At 46.6% G+C, this 18,648-nt stretch overlaps 1 protein-coding gene across 2 annotated transcripts in view; it reads left to right on the forward strand.

Moving 5' to 3' along the window:
• RALYL (RALY RNA binding protein like) overlaps positions 1 to 18,648 on the forward strand; it is a 1,862,755-nt gene that overhangs the window by 1,665,227 nt on the left and 178,880 nt on the right. The window lies entirely within an intron of this gene.

The following is an 18,648-nucleotide window of genomic DNA, read 5'->3' on the forward strand; positions in this document are numbered from 1 at the left end:
TTTTGACCTGGTGATCCCGGCAGTGACAAGGCTGTCTCACTGTACTGTATATATAGAAGGGTATCTTTGTAACTCTATGTTCTCCTGTCTCCTGATTTTGTCAACAAATACTGCCTCTGTAGCTTCACATATGGTGACCCATCACGTTTGGCTACCCGCTGGAGTGCACATGCGCGCCGCCGCCATATGCGTTCCAACACTTTTAGGACAAAACACCACAGTAAAAGCGGCTCCACCCCTAAGTCCAGGTTCAAGCCACTTTGCAACAGGGTGCCTCACGGGCTCGCTTCGCTCACCATGCTTCGGGCACGGCCTTGCTTTGCCCGGCATAATTATATTCTAACTCTATGTCCACTTGGATGGTGGGGCTTGAACCTGGACTTGGGGGTTGAGCCACATAATAACTGCACAAGCGCAGTTCAACATCAGTTCCGTCACACTATCTGATGGTTTTAGTGTGTCGTAAAAGTGTTGGAACGCATATGGCGGCGTCATGCATATGCACTCCAGCCAAATGGGATGGGTCGCTTTATGTGATGCTACACCTCCTCTCTCCATCTCCATTATTCTATTTCATTGGGAAAAGGGGGGGGGAGGGTTGTGTGTAACAGAAGATAATGGGGAAATATCTGATACCATTGTTTTAGATTTCATTACCGTACACAGACAGTTATGGGGACATACGTTTTCTGGCAGGGTCAGCAGATCTTTTTCTGAACTTGCAGAAAATATGCTTAGCACGAAACCCCCCCCCCCCCCCCCAAAAAAAAAAAAAAACAAATGCAGCTAACAGATCTAAAGAATGGTAATCTGCAGTATAATAAATGTTTGTTCTTGGATTAAACTCAGTGTGATTTGCAACACTTTGAATAATATGTCACATATGCCCCTATCCTGTCCCATTCAACTTCCTAATGAAAAACATTGGTAAAGCTGTTTATCGGGTCTTTGGGGATGATAAAGGGGGTTTTTCATTTTTGGGAAATTTTTGTTGTGATGGAGGTGATCTTTCACACTTCTTAATAAGTATAAGTATAAACTGTATGTGTACCATTTCTGTAAAGCCTCGTACACGCTACTAGTTTTTTTTTTTGTTCAAGCCTGAGGTTTGAACGAAAAAACTCAGGTTGGTGCAGCTGTACTAACAATCTGATGTTAATACAGCTATCTCCCCTGCTGTGCTATTGTGTTCTGACAGGGAAACAGCCCTATCAAAGCACTCCGGTCAGCCGTTGGCTGAGAGCGCTCATTGGGAGCCAGTCTGCAGACTGTTTTCGGTCATGAGCCTTCGACAGAAGCTTATGTCAGACCAGCTGCCATACACACGGGCTGCATGTCGGCCACCATTCGGCCCATGTGTACTAGGCTTAAGAGAAACAGTGGTGTGTCTCAGCATTGCAGATGGCAGGTGGGTGCTTCCTTGCTTGGCATTCTCAAGGAGATAACTGCTTGTCTGTGACCAGTGTTTTAGTAAATTAATATTGTATGTACTTTACAGAGCCACAGTGTGAAAGTGAACGATGCTACTGTTTGCTATCTGATCCTCATCTAAAATTCCTGCACGACAGAAAAAAATTTGGAAGTGATGTCATGTATTGTAATGCATTCGTATTGCATTTTCAAACGATAGCTGTACTGATTAGACGAAAATCGCACGATCTGGCATCGTATGAAAAAAATTTGCATGTCTGATAGAATAATATCGGATGAACTGTCCTGATCAGCTCTCGAAAGCTCTGTACTAATGATCCGATTATCGTACGATCGCTTCGCAAGCGGTATTTTCCATATGATTTTCTGTTCGTGTGTACGGAGCTTAAATCATAGTAATGAATAGAGTTTTGTTTAGTAAACAAAATATGCAACTTATGCACATTGCCATACCTTCACTGCTGTACATTTACTTTAAATGTAGTCATTTTTATGCGTGTCCCATTCTTAGTAATCACATTAAAGGAGAAGTGGGGCCAAAGCTCTTTTGGCCATACTTCTCCTGTGGGTCACAGGAGTGCCTTTTGTTCTGCACTAGTGCCTCGTATTCAGCCATCAGCTGTCTAAAGTACGCTGTCAGCTGACATCACTCAGCCGGTCCAGACTCTGGAGTGATCCCGACTTTAATGTCGGGAGCCGGCTACTCCCGCCCCCTCCACAATTCGGCGCTCCAGTAAGCACTGAAGGGGAAGAGCAGAGAGCCAGTGACAGTCACTGGCGCTGCTCACGGAAGACTGAGAACTAAGGGATTACCTTTGATTTCTCTCTCGGTCCTTGGTCTTAGAGGCAGCAATGTCGGATCCTCCTTCTTCTTTTTTTTTTTTCTATATTACTGCACTTTTTAAAAATTGCAGACACCCTGCCATTGACACACTTTTGCATGTGATTTTCATATTTGATTACAAACAGGTACAACTAAAAGCTGAATTTATAAAAAAATGTTAGTTTGTCCAGTTTACTGGCTAGCAGGGATAAATGTCAGAAAGTGCATCTGCTTAATGTACTGTAAGCATTGTGAATTTCTCCTCTTATGTGCACTATCCTTGTTGGCTATAAAATGATAATCTGCTTGTCATTTTCCCTTTACATTAGTTTTAGTGAAATAAGATACGGAGGGTTACCAATGAGGGATTCTAGGAATAAGGCTAAGCAGAACTGCCAAGTTTTTTCTTTGTCTGGCCAAAGACTAGAGCTTTTTTAAGGGGACTTTGAGAATGAACGGAAGGGAATTCCTCCCAGCTGGATAAGCTTGGTACCGATTCAGCAGGAACCTCTCAAAAGGCACTCACATAAGATGTCTATACTTTTCCTATTTGCTACTCTCGTTTACAAGAAACAGCTGCACCACAGAGTGTTGCTCTGGAATCATCGAACTTTAGAACAGTGGAAACTTATTTATAGAGTTAACCTCCGCCTAAAATCAATATGTGAATTGATTTTCAATCCTGTAGACTTTAAATCATTTTTAAAGCTATTACAGAACTTAAAGCAAAGAGCTGTAAAAAAAAAAAAATAGATTTACAGTTTATTTTATCCGGTGTAGTTGACAAGTCTAATAAAACCTAAACCCCATTCCAATACTTTCTGTACATTCTGTAAACACCTCAGCTTGGTGGTTTGTAAGGGATTACATAGCACTTGATGGATGGTTGGCTGTGGCCTAGAAAACAATTGGAGCTGCAAAGTCAGTAGGACAGAATAAGAAGTTACATGCGTACTCTAAGGACAACTGTAGGTGGAGTTGAATAGTGTATTTGAGCTCCATCTCCACTGAAAATATTATCATGTTATCTAAGTAAATTGCAAAGGGTGATTTTCTGCTAAATTCCTTTACTGAATCCTTGCTACTTTTTTCATTGTATTGAATCCCCCTTTTATGCAGCACTCAGTTCACTGCACATGCTCATAGTCCAGAGTTCAACATTAAAGTATATCTACTTTTTTAATGTGTACATAAGTGTGTACTAGTACATACAGTAGCTGGCAGACAATTTACAATCCCCTGTATATAACTTCTTTGACCCTTTTGATATGTAAAATGCAACTAGTCTACAATACTGACCAATCACCGACCTCATTTGCAGCAGAGTGAACCAGATGCATTAAGCTCTGAGCACTTCCATTTCAGAGCTGTCAAAATCCAGGCTAGAAAGCAGGGAGTACAGGTGGTCGAGCATACTCTTGTGCTTGGTTGGCTGAAGCAGAGAGCAGTACAAAGAGGACTCATCACCTGTCCAATGCTATCACATAGGGGCTTGTCAGCCCCTTTGTGACAGCAATAAAGATACATTTAAAAAAAAGTAAAAAATCAAATAAGAGGGGGCGTGGTTTGACCTCGCTGGAAGATGGCCACCTAAAGCCAGAGCTCCTACCACTACAGGTTTTCACCGCTCTCCCTTGGAGGTCTAAACCGCCCATGATCCCCAAATGAGCATGGGGACGGCGTCCTGCAACTCCTCTGTGCTCATGAGCAAAACAGGGGATTAAGCCAAAGTATACCTGAGCTGTTCTTAACTCAGAGGAGAAACATGGTGGCTTCCCGACACAGGCTGCAGCCCTGTCACTAACTGGAATGTCACCCGCGCCCTCCACAACGGGGCCAGGGGAGAGCAGTGCACCTCCCCAACAGCACCTCAGCCTTCAGCACCATTGCTGCAGATATAAAATACACACTGTCTGCAGCCATCTCTTACCTGCGGCTGGACATACATCCGCTGGCTGACAGAGTCCGCTGCTGTGAGTCCCGGAGAGCCTCCAGCTATTTTGCGATACTTTAGGCATTTCTGTGATAGATGTCCCAAACTGGCATGCTGAATTCTGCCACACCCCCACGAGAAGAGATACGCGCCATGAAAAAGCCATGGATGCACAAGACAACCGGTTCTGCAGACAATGATTCCCATCGGGAACCAGATCTCACAACTTCACCCAAGGTGCCCGTCATGGATCAAGCCCTACCGAGTCAACACAAACGCGAAAGGCCCAGCGAGACAACTGAAAGTACCACAGGCACCCTTCCCTAGTAGTTGATGCAAGACTCATCTGGTTCAGTTAAGTAGCTCTGTTTTGTTTTCCCCACCCTGATTACAAACACACAGTTATTTCTGATGACCCTATGCAATCGTCACTGATAAAGACAGCTCTATTGCACATAGACAATATCTGCTGAAGGGTCCAAATGTTCCACCAGCCTCCCACCCTTCTAAATAAACTCCTGCTATTTGACTGTAATCCACTAAAAGCCTATGAGACTATTGATGCCACCCAACAACTTTCCACGCTTGCTTAACTTTGACTAATGCCTGGCCTGCCTCTCTCAATGGGGCTCACATTAAGAAACTGCAAGGGACACTTCCCCGACTGCTGCTCATACTTCCACAGGGGACATATATTCTCTCCTGCTCCCCATTTTGATAGTCTATAGCTCCTGGAACTGTAAACTGATAGACCTGCAGGATATATGGTTTGATGTAGAGTAAGCGGCATCGCAATAATGTATGCTGGTGTTTCTCTCAATCAAAATCGCTGCAGGCCCCCTCACCCTTATACCTTCACAGGGTTTACGTGAATTCTGACCTCCTGATAAATGGAAACATAGGCCTTTTATTCCTCCAGCCAAACACAATCAACTGTATTTTCTCCAGCATACGGAAACCCCAGCATCTGATACAGAGATCGCACTCCCTTTGAAACGATCTGCACCAGATTGGAGCCCCAAAGACACCTGATTTCGGATATGTATCTCTAATGTTCTCAAGCAGCGATCCCAAAGAAAATGCAACTAGCCAACAATGAGAAAGGGAACCCACAATAGATCTGTCAAAAGAGGACTGGGAGAGAATTCACACCCATATCACAAAGAGTCAACTAACATTTCAGCACAGGAAAATGGATTCAAAATCTACTCAAGATGGTATAGGGCCCCAGATAGAATCCGTAACATCATCCGTAAACATCATCCCAGTGTCTCTCAACTGTGCTGGAGATGCTACATAGCCCGTGGTTCCCTGCTCCACATATGGTGGGACTGCTCATTGATACAACCTTTCTGGAAAGAAATACACTGCCTTACTACTCAAATAATAACCTACTCCCCAGACTTCACCCCGGCAAAATACCTACTTCACCACACATTCATACGCCAATCGGCCTACAAAAGATCTCTCACCCTCCACCTCATCCCAGAATGGCTTAAATACATAGGAGGATCGTCGAAATGGAGGGCCTAGTCCACCAGGCAAGAGAGACCCTGGCAAAATTCAATAAAACCTGGGCCTTCTGCTACACAGAATCTGTAGAATTCCGCAGTCTATCAAACGCACCACTGTAGCTTGACCAGGGGGCACCCACAAGGCATCAGATGACTATTAATTGCACACTAACACTTCACCCTCTTTACCCCACCCTCCCCATAACAGAGACTAAGGCTCCCCACTGGCGCATAGAGCTACACCAGGCAAAATCCACATTACTTTAATTCAATATAGTGTTAGGAAATTATCCATGGAATGATGAGTCTGATATATGTGTGTTACCTGGGATGTACAGTGACTCGAATATACTTCTCAGAGAACCGGTAAGATGGAGAGACAAGGGGGGGCATGGTCTGGATGGAGACCGAGATGGCAGCATAAGCTGATAGCTCCTGTGACCCGGGGACCGAATCCTGCCTAAAGAGGAGCCTACACCTTGCTACTATTATGAGCAGAACCACTGCATCTCGTGCTGCCATGGTCCCAGGTACACAACTCAGCAGAAACATTCCGGACATTTTTCGCACCCAGAAGCTTGCCGCACACGTGGCTGCACAGGCCCAGACACTAATCTCGCCTCCCGCGCTGTCTGACATGCAGACTTCGGGAAGTTCCACCCCTAGTCTAGGACAAGCTTAACCACCTAGTCTGTTTGACCTTGAGAAAGTTGCCTAAGACATTAAAAACACAGTTAAAGCTGTGATTGCCGACTTAAAGTCAGACATTCAGGTAGTTGCCCACCGCATTGAAACAGTGGAACAAACCTCCCTGACGCACGTGGCCGCCATTCGTCAGGTTCAATTCACCTACGACTCCCAACTCTCCCAATTATTCGACCTCCATAGACATGTGGAGGACCTCGATAATCGAGGTCGACGGCACAACATTAGAGTGCGGGGAGTCCCTGAAAGTGCTGATCCCGGCTCATTGTAGCAAACCTTGTGCACAATTTTTATTGATTTAATCGATCGCCCGGCGGATTCTCTTATTGGGATGGAAAGGGCCCATCGTGCTTTGAGCCCCCAACCCAGGGAGAACGAACCACCCAGAGACATTGTGTGCTGCCTGGTTAATTTTCCCCTCAAGGAGGAAATCCTTTGAAAAGCAAGGGAAAGGGGACAAATTGTTTATAATGGTGCTGACATAAAGTTGTTCCAGGACTTGTCACAGATAACACTACAAAATAGAAGAGCCCTGCGACCTCTGTTGGCTGCTCTTTGCGCCAGAAACATACAATACCGATGGAAATTCCCTTTCGCATTATCTGCGTCCCCTAGGGGATGCTCCGCTCTACTTCGCACACCGGATGACTTAAAGAACTTCTGTGACCAGCTCGATCTTCCTCGGATTGAACTTCCGGAATAGTATGAGCTCTATTTCCTGTCAGAACCATGGCTCCCGGTTTCTCTCCACCCATCGCCGAAGGCTCCACACCACAGAACACACAGACACAAAGTGGATCCGGTATCCCCAAAAGCCCATTCATCACACCGTGATCTCTACCAACGAAGTCTGGAGCATTCACCTTCGCCACCCACAAGACGTGATCGCATAGAGGCCTAATTTGCATTGTTCCAGCCATACACTACCACCCGTGAGTAAATGCCTTTGCTTTTGACTCCTTCTTCATCGTCCCACTGTATGATGTATACCCTGCTATACGCTTCTCTACCTGGATGGTCAACCTTCCTGCCCTTACCCTCGTTCATTCCTCACTTCATTCCCCGCTTGCAGGAGCATACCTATGCAAAATGAAGTGACACTCTTCTGCTCCACAAGCCTTGCCCTGTGACATCTGAGTGGCAACACCCCAGACGATGCTGAGTCTAGCCACCTTATGCTTTCCGAACACGATCCACCTAGTTATTGTTGCCCCTATCCTACATGTGGCAAGGAACTTTCTTTTAGGTTTCCACGGATGAAGACCTTACCTATATACTCCAGATCTGGTTGGACCCCAGCGATCTCCTGTTTACCAGTAATCTATAAGTTGTTTAAGAAATACTCACCTCTCTCCATTAGCATAATATTACAGTAAACAGTTACATGTGATTTTTCTTCCTCACTCTCTACAGACAGTGCTTATATAGGAGTACTCGTTAGTCATACTGTAATATTACTGACTGATGTCTTGGTTTTGTATACAAACACATATATGATTTCTATCATCTTGATCATCAGGGATGTCCCATCTAAATACTTTGAATATATCTATAAGCCCCTGTCAATGATTATTGGCCGGATATATTGAAATTGAAAATGAATCACCCAATTCATTCAGAGGATGAACTTCGCGCGTTCCGACTTGATTGGACATCCCCGTTTTTTGGATGCTTATGCAATAACCCCAGGAATATTTGCATACGCAGTATGTTTGGCCTGGTAGGGCTACGTTGCTGATTCCTTAAGCTTGCGACAAGTACAGTAGAAACCACGCTGCTATGTAATGCTTTTTACCAAACCCACTGTTCAGGGTCATCCTACTTTCTCTCCCCCCCCCCTCCTCCTCCTTTCCTTCCCCCTCCTCTTCTTGCCCCCCCCCCCTCCATCCCCCTTCCTGAGATGTGCCTTTCCTGTCTCTCACTGGCAAAGGGTGTTGTCCTGCAGAGAGGGAACAGAAGGTTTAATCTCCTCCATTTGCTCACGCTCAGCTTTAGCGATGAACCTAAGCGTAAATAATGTTTGGTTGGTCTGTTATGTCTTTTATACCTGTTATAACTGTTAAATTTAATAATTCTTTCCTTTCTGTTCCGGTTAAAGTGGTAGCATGTTTAATGTATTAGTAGGCTCCCAGTCCCCACATAACTACAGTTTATGTTTTCTTTCAATATATTCGTAGGCTCGATCCCCGGTTCGCAAACACCCTGAGGTCCCCGCCCTTTCTTTCTTCCCCACACAGCAGTCCCTCTGGGATACTAGCTGACACCCCAGGTCTCCCTTCCTTTAGGGGGAATAGAATTTCTAGGTCCACCTCTGGTTTGATCCCCCTCTTGTCCTTTTCCTCCTTTTCCTTCTTTCTCTATTGTCTTTCCCTTTTCTCTTCTTATTCTTACATCTCTCTCCCCTCTTCTTCTTATTTCAAATTCTGCCCCTCTCCTTCCTTCTTTTCTTTCTCCTCCTCTCAACCCACTAATCTTCCCCTCTCCCTACCCCCTCCCTGTGTACTGTAGGTCGGACTGGGCCCACACCCACCCCTCTCAGCGGCCCTTTTGAGTTGCCAAATCTTCCTTAGCTCAGTCCACTCTTGAGAACATTAGCTACTAATCATTATCTGGGCTCTATCATGAAAACCAAACCACCAACCAATTCATCCCTGATGTTGAAATGCATATCTCTAAACGTAAAAGGCCTTAACTTACCCGAAAAACGATCTCAAGTCCTGTGATCACTTTCCAAACACAAAGCTCATTTCATTTTTTTACAGGAGACCCATTTCTGTTCAGACGCCATACCTAAACTTTCCAACCACATATATCATACAGCTTTCCACGCCACCAACCCAGAAGCTAAGACGAAAGGCGTTTCTATATTAATCTCCAAACATGCAAATTTTCACCTGTCAGACTCTTTGATTGACCCAGCAGGTAGGTTTAATAATGCTGGCGAATATTTACTGCCCTAATGAACACCAGGTCACCTTTCTATAGGAGTATCTGCGACCTTTTGGCTTCCTTTCAGGAAGGATTGGTCCTCTTGGGGGGGGGACTTTAACGTCTCCCTGAACCCACTACTGGATTCCTCATCAGGAACTTCCGCCTTAACAGATTAAAACCCAATTGCAAAACTTGACCCTCCATGATACGTGGCCCACTTTGTCCCCCTCAGTTAAAGACTACACATTCTATTTGGCCCCACACCAAAAGTACTCCAGAATTGACTATTTCTTCCTATCCCAATCAGATCTCCCATTCATGCAACAGTCCACTATAGAACGAATGGTTTTTATCAGACCACCATCCTATAACGGTTACACTATCTTTCCCTGAAACTTATCCGAGGACAAAAATCTGGCGCTTTAACGCCTCTCTACTCAAAGACCCACTCTCTTTTGAACGCATACGCACAAGCATCCAAAATTACTTCACCGAAAACTCTAGTCTGGAAATCTCTCCAATCTCCCTCTGGGAAGCGCACAAGTGTGTGATCCGGGGAGAACTGATATCTCTAGCAGCAAAAGCCAAGAGATTAAACCAAGAAACCATTAACACCCTTCTTGATTCGATTAAGTCCCTGGAAAAAGCCCACAAACGTACTCAGGCACTTTCAACTCTACAGGACCTAGTCCATACCTGCTCTCTCCTTAGAGCAGAACTAGATAAACATTCCAGAAGGCGATAAATTCTTGGCCAGAGGATTTTTTACGAATACGGTAACAAATGCGGCCGCCTTCTGGCGCGCTCGGTTCAATCCTCTAAAACGTCCACCAGAATTCACCATATACGCAATCCTAAGGGATATCTTCTGGCCAAGAATGAAGATATTGCTAAAGAATTTGAAGAATTCTACTCTAAGCTCTATAACCTTCGCTCCGATCAAGTATCCCGGAACGACCCAGAAACCCGCACCAAACTCATTAAAGAGTTCCTTACTCGACACAGCCCTAAACCAATATCTCCCCAACTGAAACTTGACCTTGAAAATCCCTTATCTTCAACTGAACTGGAGGTCGCCATCAAACAAATGAAACTAGGCAAAAGCCCGGGACCCAACGGTTTTTCCCTTCAGTACTATAAAACTTTTGCGGACACTCTCTCTTCCAAACTTTTGGCCACCTTCAATGCCTTATCAGATGCCCAGATCAACCCATCTAGAATGTTAGTCGCCCACATCTCTGTTATACCCAAAGAGGGCAAGGATCCCTCGTTAGTTGTGAATTACAGACCAATATCCCTATTGAATGTGGACTAGGGATGAGCCGAACACCCCCCGGTTCGGTTCGCACCAGAACCTGCGAACGGACCGAAAGTTCGTACGAACGTTAGAACCCCATTGACGTCTATGGGACTCGAACGTTCGAAATCAAAAGTGCTAATTTTAAAGGCTAATTTGCATGGTATTGTCCTAAAAAGGGTTTGGGGACCCGGGTCCTACCCCAGGGGACATGTATCAATGCAAAAAAAACTTTTAAAAACGGCCGTTTTTTCGGGAGCAGTGATTTTAATGATGCTTAAAGTAAAAAAAAAAAAAAGTGAAATATTCCTTTAAATATCGTACCTGAGGGGTGTCTATAGTATGCCTGTAAAGTGACGCGTTTCCCGTGTTTAGAACAGTCCCTGCACCAAATGTCATTTTTAAAGGAAAAAATCTCATTTAAAACTGCTTGCGGGTTTAATGTAATGTCGGGTCCTGGCAATATGGATGAAAATCAGTGAGACAAACGGCATGGGTACCCCCCAGTCCATTACCAGGCCCTTTGGGTCTTGTATGGATATTAAGGGGAACCCCGCACCCAAATTAAAATAAGGAAAGGTGTGGGGCCACCAGGCCCTATATACTCTGAACAGCAGTATACAGGCTGTAGGTTTGTTGTTAAGTAGAATCTCTTTGTAATTTTGAACGGGTACATTTTTAACGTGTTTAGCTCCAGCCAAAAAATCTTTTTTAAGCTTTTTGGAAAACATAGGAAAGGGTTATCACCCCTGTGACATTTGTTTTGCTGTCTTTCCTCCTCTTCAGAAGATTTCACCTCACTTTTTGTCCCAATGGATTGGAAAGCATCAGTGGAAAGGAGAAATGTTTTTCCCATATTAACTCTTACAGGAGAGAATTTCCCTTCCTAGGGGTAGATTTCACTTCCTGTTGTCTCCTTCCGTTTGCAAGTAGGAGTTGTTTGTAAGTTAGTTGTTTGAAAGTAGGGTCCTGCCCTATATACTCAGCAGAAATTTGGGCCTTAGGTGTTGCTGTGGCCACAACACTGTAAGCCCTCACAGGGCTCTGCTGTGAAATATTAGATCAAGAATTGTAATTACATACCCCTGTTGAACAGGAGCTGAAAAATTAGGCCTTAGGCACTGGTGCTGGTGCCACAACATTGCAACCCCTCACAGACACTCTAGTTGGAATGCAGGAACGAGCCCTGCTGCAAAGTATTGCATCAAAAATTGTAATTACATGCCCCTGTTAAACAAGGGCTGAAAAATTGGGCCTTAGGCACTGGTGCTGGTGCCACAACACTGCAACCCCTCACAGACACTCTAGTTGGAATGCAGGAACGAGCCCTGCTGCAAAGTATTACATCAAAAATCGTAATTACACGCCCCTGTTAAACAGGGGCTGAAAAATTGTGCCTTAGGCACTGGTGGTGGCACCCAGAACCAAAAATGTTCTTACAAGCTATCAGCGTGATGATTGAGGAGGAAGAAGATAATTACTCAGGGATAGTCACTCAGCATCAGCATAGGCAGTCTTTGAAGGGATCTGAGATTTCAAAAAAAATTATTCGGTTACATCAGCATCAGGTGCTTGGTAGCTGGTGGTGATCCAAGACTCATTCATTTTTATGAAGGTCAGTCGATCGACCGAGTCAGTGGACAGACGCACCCTGTGATCGGTTACAACGCCTCCAGCAGCACTGAATGTGCGTTTCGAAAGAACGCTGGATGCAGGACAGGCCAGTAGCTCAATTGCATACTGTGCAAGCTCTGGCCAGTGATCCATCCTCAAGACCCAGTAACCCAGAGGATTTTCGGTGGGAAAGGTGTCCAAGTCTGATCTTGCCCCTAGGTATTCCTGCACCATGTAAAACAGACGCTGGCGATGGTTGCTGGAACCGATCATACCTTGGGGCTGCGGACCAAAAAATTGTCTGAACGCATCGGTCAGACGGCCACCTTCTCCACCGCTCCTTCTTTGACTGACCGAAGCCTCAGCAACACGTTGTCCAGAAACAGGAGTTTGTAACCTCCCAGTCTCTGGGAACGCGTTGCACAGACCTTTCTGCAAGGCCTCCCGAAGATGTTTCATCCTCTGCTCCCTCTGCGATGGCAAGATAAGGTCCGCAACCTTACCCTTGTAACGTGGATCAAGGAGGGTTGCCAGCCAGTATTGGTCCTTCTCCTTGATACCACGAATACGAGGATCCTTACGCAGGCTTTGCAGGATCAGGGAGGCCATGCAGCGTAGGTTTGCTGAGGCATTCGGTCCGGAGTCCTCTGGGTCACTAAGGACGACATGGTCCGCAGCCACCTCCTCCCAGCCACGTACAAGTCCATGTGTTTCTTGGGACTGATCCCTTAAAGACTGCTGCTGATGCTGAGTGCCAGGCTCCACCTCCATACTGACACAATCTTCCTCCTCCTCCTCCTCCTCTTCCTCCTCGTCCTCTTCCTGTGTGATCGGCGGGCACGCAGGAACACTGTCTGGATAAAGGGGGCCTTGAGAGCTAAGGAAGTCCTCCTCTTCCTGCCTCTGTTCTGCCTCAAGTGCCCTGTCCATTATTCCACGCAGCGTGTGCTCCAACAGGTGGACAAGGGGGACAGTGTCACTGATGCATGCACTGTCACTGCTCACCATCCTCGTGGCCTCCTCAAATGGTGACAGGACAGTGCATGCATCCCTGATCATGGCCCACTGGCGTGGGGAAAAAAAAACAAGCTCCCCTGACCCTGTCCTGGTGCCATAGTCGCACAGGTACTCATTGATGGCCCTCTGCTGCGTGTGCAGCCGCTGCAGCATGACCAACGTTGAGTTCCACCTGGTGGGCATGTCACAGATTAGGCGGTTCTTGGGCAGGTTAAACTCCTTTTGGAGGTCCGTCAGCCGAGCACTGGCATTATATGACCGGCGGAAATGCACACAGACTTTCCTGGCCTGCCTCAGGACATCCTGTAAGCCCGGGTACCTGCCCAAGAACCGCTGCACCACCAAGTTAAGGACGTGAGCCAAACAGGGCACATGGGTCATTTGTCCCTGTCGGAGGGCAGAGAGGAGGTTGGTGCCATTGTCGCAAACCACCATTCCTGCCTTAAGTTGGCGTGGCGTCAACCACCTCTGAACCTGCCCCTGCAGAGCTGACAGAACCTCTGCCCCAGTGTGGCTCCTGTCCCCCAAGCACACCAGCTCAAGCACCGCATGGCATCTTTTGGCCTGCGTACTTGCGTAGCCCCTTGAACGACTACGGAGCACCGCTGGTTCCGAGGAAGAGGCCATGGAGGAAGAAGAAGATGAGGGGGTGGAGGAGAGAGGTGTGTCACAATCATTAGCATTTTGGAGGCGTGGTGGCGGAACAACCTCCAACACTACTGCACCTTGTCCTGCATCCTTCCCAGCTGCCAGCAGAGTCACCCAATGCGCCGTGAAACTTAGGTAACGTCCCTGTCCATGCCTGCTGGACCATGAGTCAGCGGTAATATGCACCTTACCACTGACCGCCCTGTCCAGCGAGGCATGGACATTGCCTTCCACATGCTGGTAGAGAGCCGGAATCGCCTTCCATGAGAAAAAGTGGCGTTTGGGTACCTGCCACTGAGGAACCGCACATTCCACAAACTCACGGAAGGGGGCAGAGTCTACCAACTGAAAAGGCAGCAGTTGAAGTGCTAGCAATTTTGCCAAGCTAGCATTCAACCGTTGGGCATGTGGATGGCTGGGAGCAAACTTCTTTCGGCGGTGCAGCAGCTGGGGCAGGGAAATTTGCCTGGTACAATCTGACGTCGGTGTACCAAAATCAGATTGCCCACAAGTACGTGGCTGTGACACACCTAATTCTACACCTTCATTCCTCTCAGTGCAGGTCTCAGAGAGGACTGAAGGTCTAGTGGGGTTGGAAATCTCAGCTGATGAGGAGCAAGCAGAGGTCCTCTTTGTTCTTTGGTGTGGGTCTTTTAGATACGCTTGCCAACGAACTGCATGGCAGGTCAACATATGTCTGGTCAAGCATGTGGTACCCAAGCGGGAGATGTTTTGGCCACGCGAGATACGCTTGAGACATATGTTGCAAATAGCAGCGGTGCGATCTGATGCACTCGTCTCAAAAAAGGCCCACACCAAAGAACTTTTTGAATAACGCGCAGAGACTGCAGCGCCCTGCACATGTGGAGCTTTGGGGTGTAATGCAGTCAATGTGCTGCCCTTAGGCTGGCCCCTGGAGGGCATCCTGCCTCGTTGGTGATGTGCCGCCTCCTCCTCCTCCTCCTCTCTCCTATCAGGCACCCACGTTGAGTCAGTGACCTCATCATCCCCTCCCTCCTCATCACTGGAGCAAACCTGGCAGTATGCTGCAGCAGGGGGAGCATGACTGCCAGATTGCTGTCCTTCTTGGGCACCCCCTCTGTCCGTGCTCGTGTTACTGCCTTCATCGAGCTCAGTATCATCATCAGAGCCTTCCAAACGCTGGGCATCCTCCTGGAGCATGTACCCAACACTGTGGTCAAACAGTTCGAGGGACTCCTCAGGAGGACATGGTGGGGCTAGGGAAGGAGTCACTGATGACATTGAGCCAAGGGAAGAGGCCGCTGCTTTGCCAGACAAAGTACCCTGGGCATGGGTGAGAGAGGATGAGGAGGATGAGGACGGCTTGGTCATCCACTCGACCAAGTCTTCCGCATGTTGCGGCTCAACATGGCCAGCTGCCGAAAAAAAGGCCAAGCGTGTCCCATGGCCACGTGCTGATGAGGATGCACCGTCTCCACGACCAGCACTTGACACAGAGCCTGCTTGCCCTCTCTTATTGGCTTGTGACTGTCTGCCTCTCCTTCTTGGCCTTCCAGACATACTAATGGCCTGTAGCTGCACTAAGCTGGGATATATATATATATATATATATATATATATATGTGTACTGATACTGCAGCTAGCAAAATCAACTGCCTGCCTGTAGTATGAGAACACCACCAACCTTCTACAGGTAGCTTTAGCTGAACACTGTGAGGTGGACGCACCCCACTAACTTGTAGGTTTAGCTGAACACTGTGAGCAGGGCGCACCCCACTAACTTGTAGGTTTAGCAGAACACTGTGAGCAGGACGCACTGCACTAACTGTAAATAGTCTAGCTGCCTGACTGTGGTACTAATAGGATCAAAAGAACACCAGCAATTTTCTTTAAAATACTGTAACAAGACAAGCCTGCCTGTCAGTAAGAAGATAACAGGAACGGATCTAGCTGAACACTGTGAGCAGGACGCACCCCACTAGCTTGTAGGTTTAGCTGAACACTGTGAGGTGGACGCACCCCACTAACTTGTAGGTTTAGCAGAACACTGTGAGCAGGACGCACTGCACTAACTGTAAATAGTCTAGCTGCCTGACTGTGGTACTAATAGGATCAAAAGAACACCAGCAATTTTCTTCAGGTAGCTGTATTTACTGTAACAAGACAAGCCTGCCTGTCAGTAAGAAGATAACAGGAATGGATCTAGCTGAACACTGTGAGCAGGACGCACCCCACTAGCTTGTAGGTTTAGCTGAACACTGTGAGGTGGACGCACCCCACTAACTTGTAGGTTTAGCTGAACACTGTGAGCAGGACGCACCCCACTAACTTGTAGGTTTAGCAGAACACTGTGAGCAGGACGCACTGCACTAACTGTAAATAGTCTAGCTGCCTGACTGTGGTACTAATAGGATCAAAAGAACACCAGCAATTTTCTTCAGGTAGCTGTATTTACTGTAACAAGACAAGCCTGCCTGTCAGTAAGAAGATAACAGGAACGGATCTAGCTGAACACTGTGAGCAGGACGCACCCCACTAGCTTGTAGGTTTAGCTGAACACTGTGAGGTGGACGCACCCCACTAACTTGTAGGTTTAGCTGAACACTGTGAGCAGGACGCACCCCACTAACTTGTAGGTTTAGCAGAACACTGTGAGCAGGACGCACTGCACTAACTGTAAATAGTCTAGCTGCCTGACTGTGGTACTAATAGGATCAAAAGAACACCAGCAATTTTCTTCAGGTAGCTGTATTTACTGTAACAAGACAAGCCTGCCTGTCAGTAAGAAGATAACAGAAACGGATCTAGCTGAACACTGTGAGCAGGACGCACCCCACTAGCTTGTAGGTTTAGCTGAACACTGTGAGGTGGACGCACCCCACTAACTTGTAGGTTTAGCTGAACACTGTGAGCAGGACGCACCCCACTAACTTGTAGGTTTAGCAGAACACTGTGAGCAGGACGCACTGCACTAACTGTAAATAGTCTAGCTGCCTGACTGTGGTACTAATAGGATCAAAAGAACACCAGCAATTTTCTTCAGGTAGCTGTATTTACTGTAACAAGACAAGCCTGCCTGTCAGTAAGAAGATAACAGAAACGGATCTAGCTGAACACTGTGAGCAGGACGCACCCCACTAGCTTGTAGGTTTAGCTGAACACTGTGAGGTGGACGCACCCCACTAACTTGTAGGTTTAGCTGAACACTGTGAGCAGGACGCACCCCACTAACTTGTAGGTTTAGCAGAACACTGTGAGCAGGACGCACTGCACTAACTGTAAATAGTCTAGCTGCCTGACTGTGGTACTAATAGGATCAAAAGAACACCAGTAATTTTCTTTAAAATACTGTAACAAGACAAGCCTGCCTGTCAGTAAGAAGATAACAGGAACAGATCTAGCTGAACACTGTGAGCAGGACGCACTGCACTAAATGTAAATAGTCTAGCTGCCTGACTGTGGTACTAATAGGATCAAAAGAACACCAGTAATTTTCTTCAAAATACTGTAACAAGACAAGCCTGCCTGTCAGTAGGAATATAACAGGAACGGATCTAGCTGAACACTGTGAGCAGGACGCACTGCACTAAATGTAAATAGTCTAGAAGATAACAGGAACGGATCTAGCTAAACTGAATACAGTGTACATATATATATATATGCAACACCTGGGATGCATATATATACACAATACACTTTAAGTGCAGCTAACTGACTGACTGTCCTGCCTAATCTAGCTAACTCAAATGAAATGACACTGTCTCTCTCTCTCTCTAAGCACACCGGAACACACTGCACAGGGCCGCCGTGCAGGCGGCCTTATATAGTGTGGGGCGTGTACTAAATCCCCTGAGCCATAATTGGCCAAAGCCTCCTTGGCTTTGGCCAATTATGGCTCTCTGTTAAGGCGGCGCTGTGATTGGCCAAGCATGCGGGTCATAGTGCATGCTTGGCCAATCATCAGCAAGCAATGCACTGCAATGCCGCAGTGAATTATGGGCCGTGACGCGCCACACGAATTTGGCGCGAACGGCCCATATCGTTCGCAATTCGGCGAACGATCGAACAGCCGATGTTCGAGTCGAACATGGGTTCGACTCGAACACGAAGCTCATCCCTAATGTGGACATTAAATTATATGCAAAGATCCTTGCTAATAGACTACTCCCCCTGTTGCCAGACCTTATTTCCCTAGACCAGGTGGGGTTTGTCCCTGGTAGGGAAGCCAGAGACAACGTAATTCGCACATTAAACATACACCAATGGCTATCCTCCTCCAAAACCCAAGGATTCTTCCTCTCACTTGACGCCGAGAAGGCGTTTGACAGGGTGGTTTGGGACTATATGCGTGAAGCACTTCTGGATATTGGAAACGGAGACCGCATGCTAGCCTTAATAATGAATATATCAAAAAGAACAGTGTAGCGCTGGATTAATATTAAAATGAACATGTATGTTATAAACACGTGTAAAATATTATATTGTGACCAAAGATTATTGAATCGTATAGTTGAAATACAATAGTGAAAAACAATAAGTGATGTTAGCTGGTGTAAAACCATACCCTACAAGGTGTATAAAGGGTAAAACACAAATGCAAATAATTAAGATAAAGTTCATAAATGTGGTGAGTAAAGAACAAGTCCACAAGTGAGCCAATGCAGGGTTCGAAGTTACTTGGTCCACCGCTAGTACAGCCCGCCACCAGGTGATAAAGTTGGAGGCTTACCAAAGAGCCTGCGACCGCCCTTAC

Source organism: Aquarana catesbeiana, linkage group LG05, assembly GCF_042186555.1.
Source record: "Aquarana catesbeiana isolate 2022-GZ linkage group LG05, ASM4218655v1, whole genome shotgun sequence".
Classification (NCBI taxonomy): Eukaryota; Metazoa; Chordata; class Amphibia; order Anura; family Ranidae; genus Aquarana; species Aquarana catesbeiana.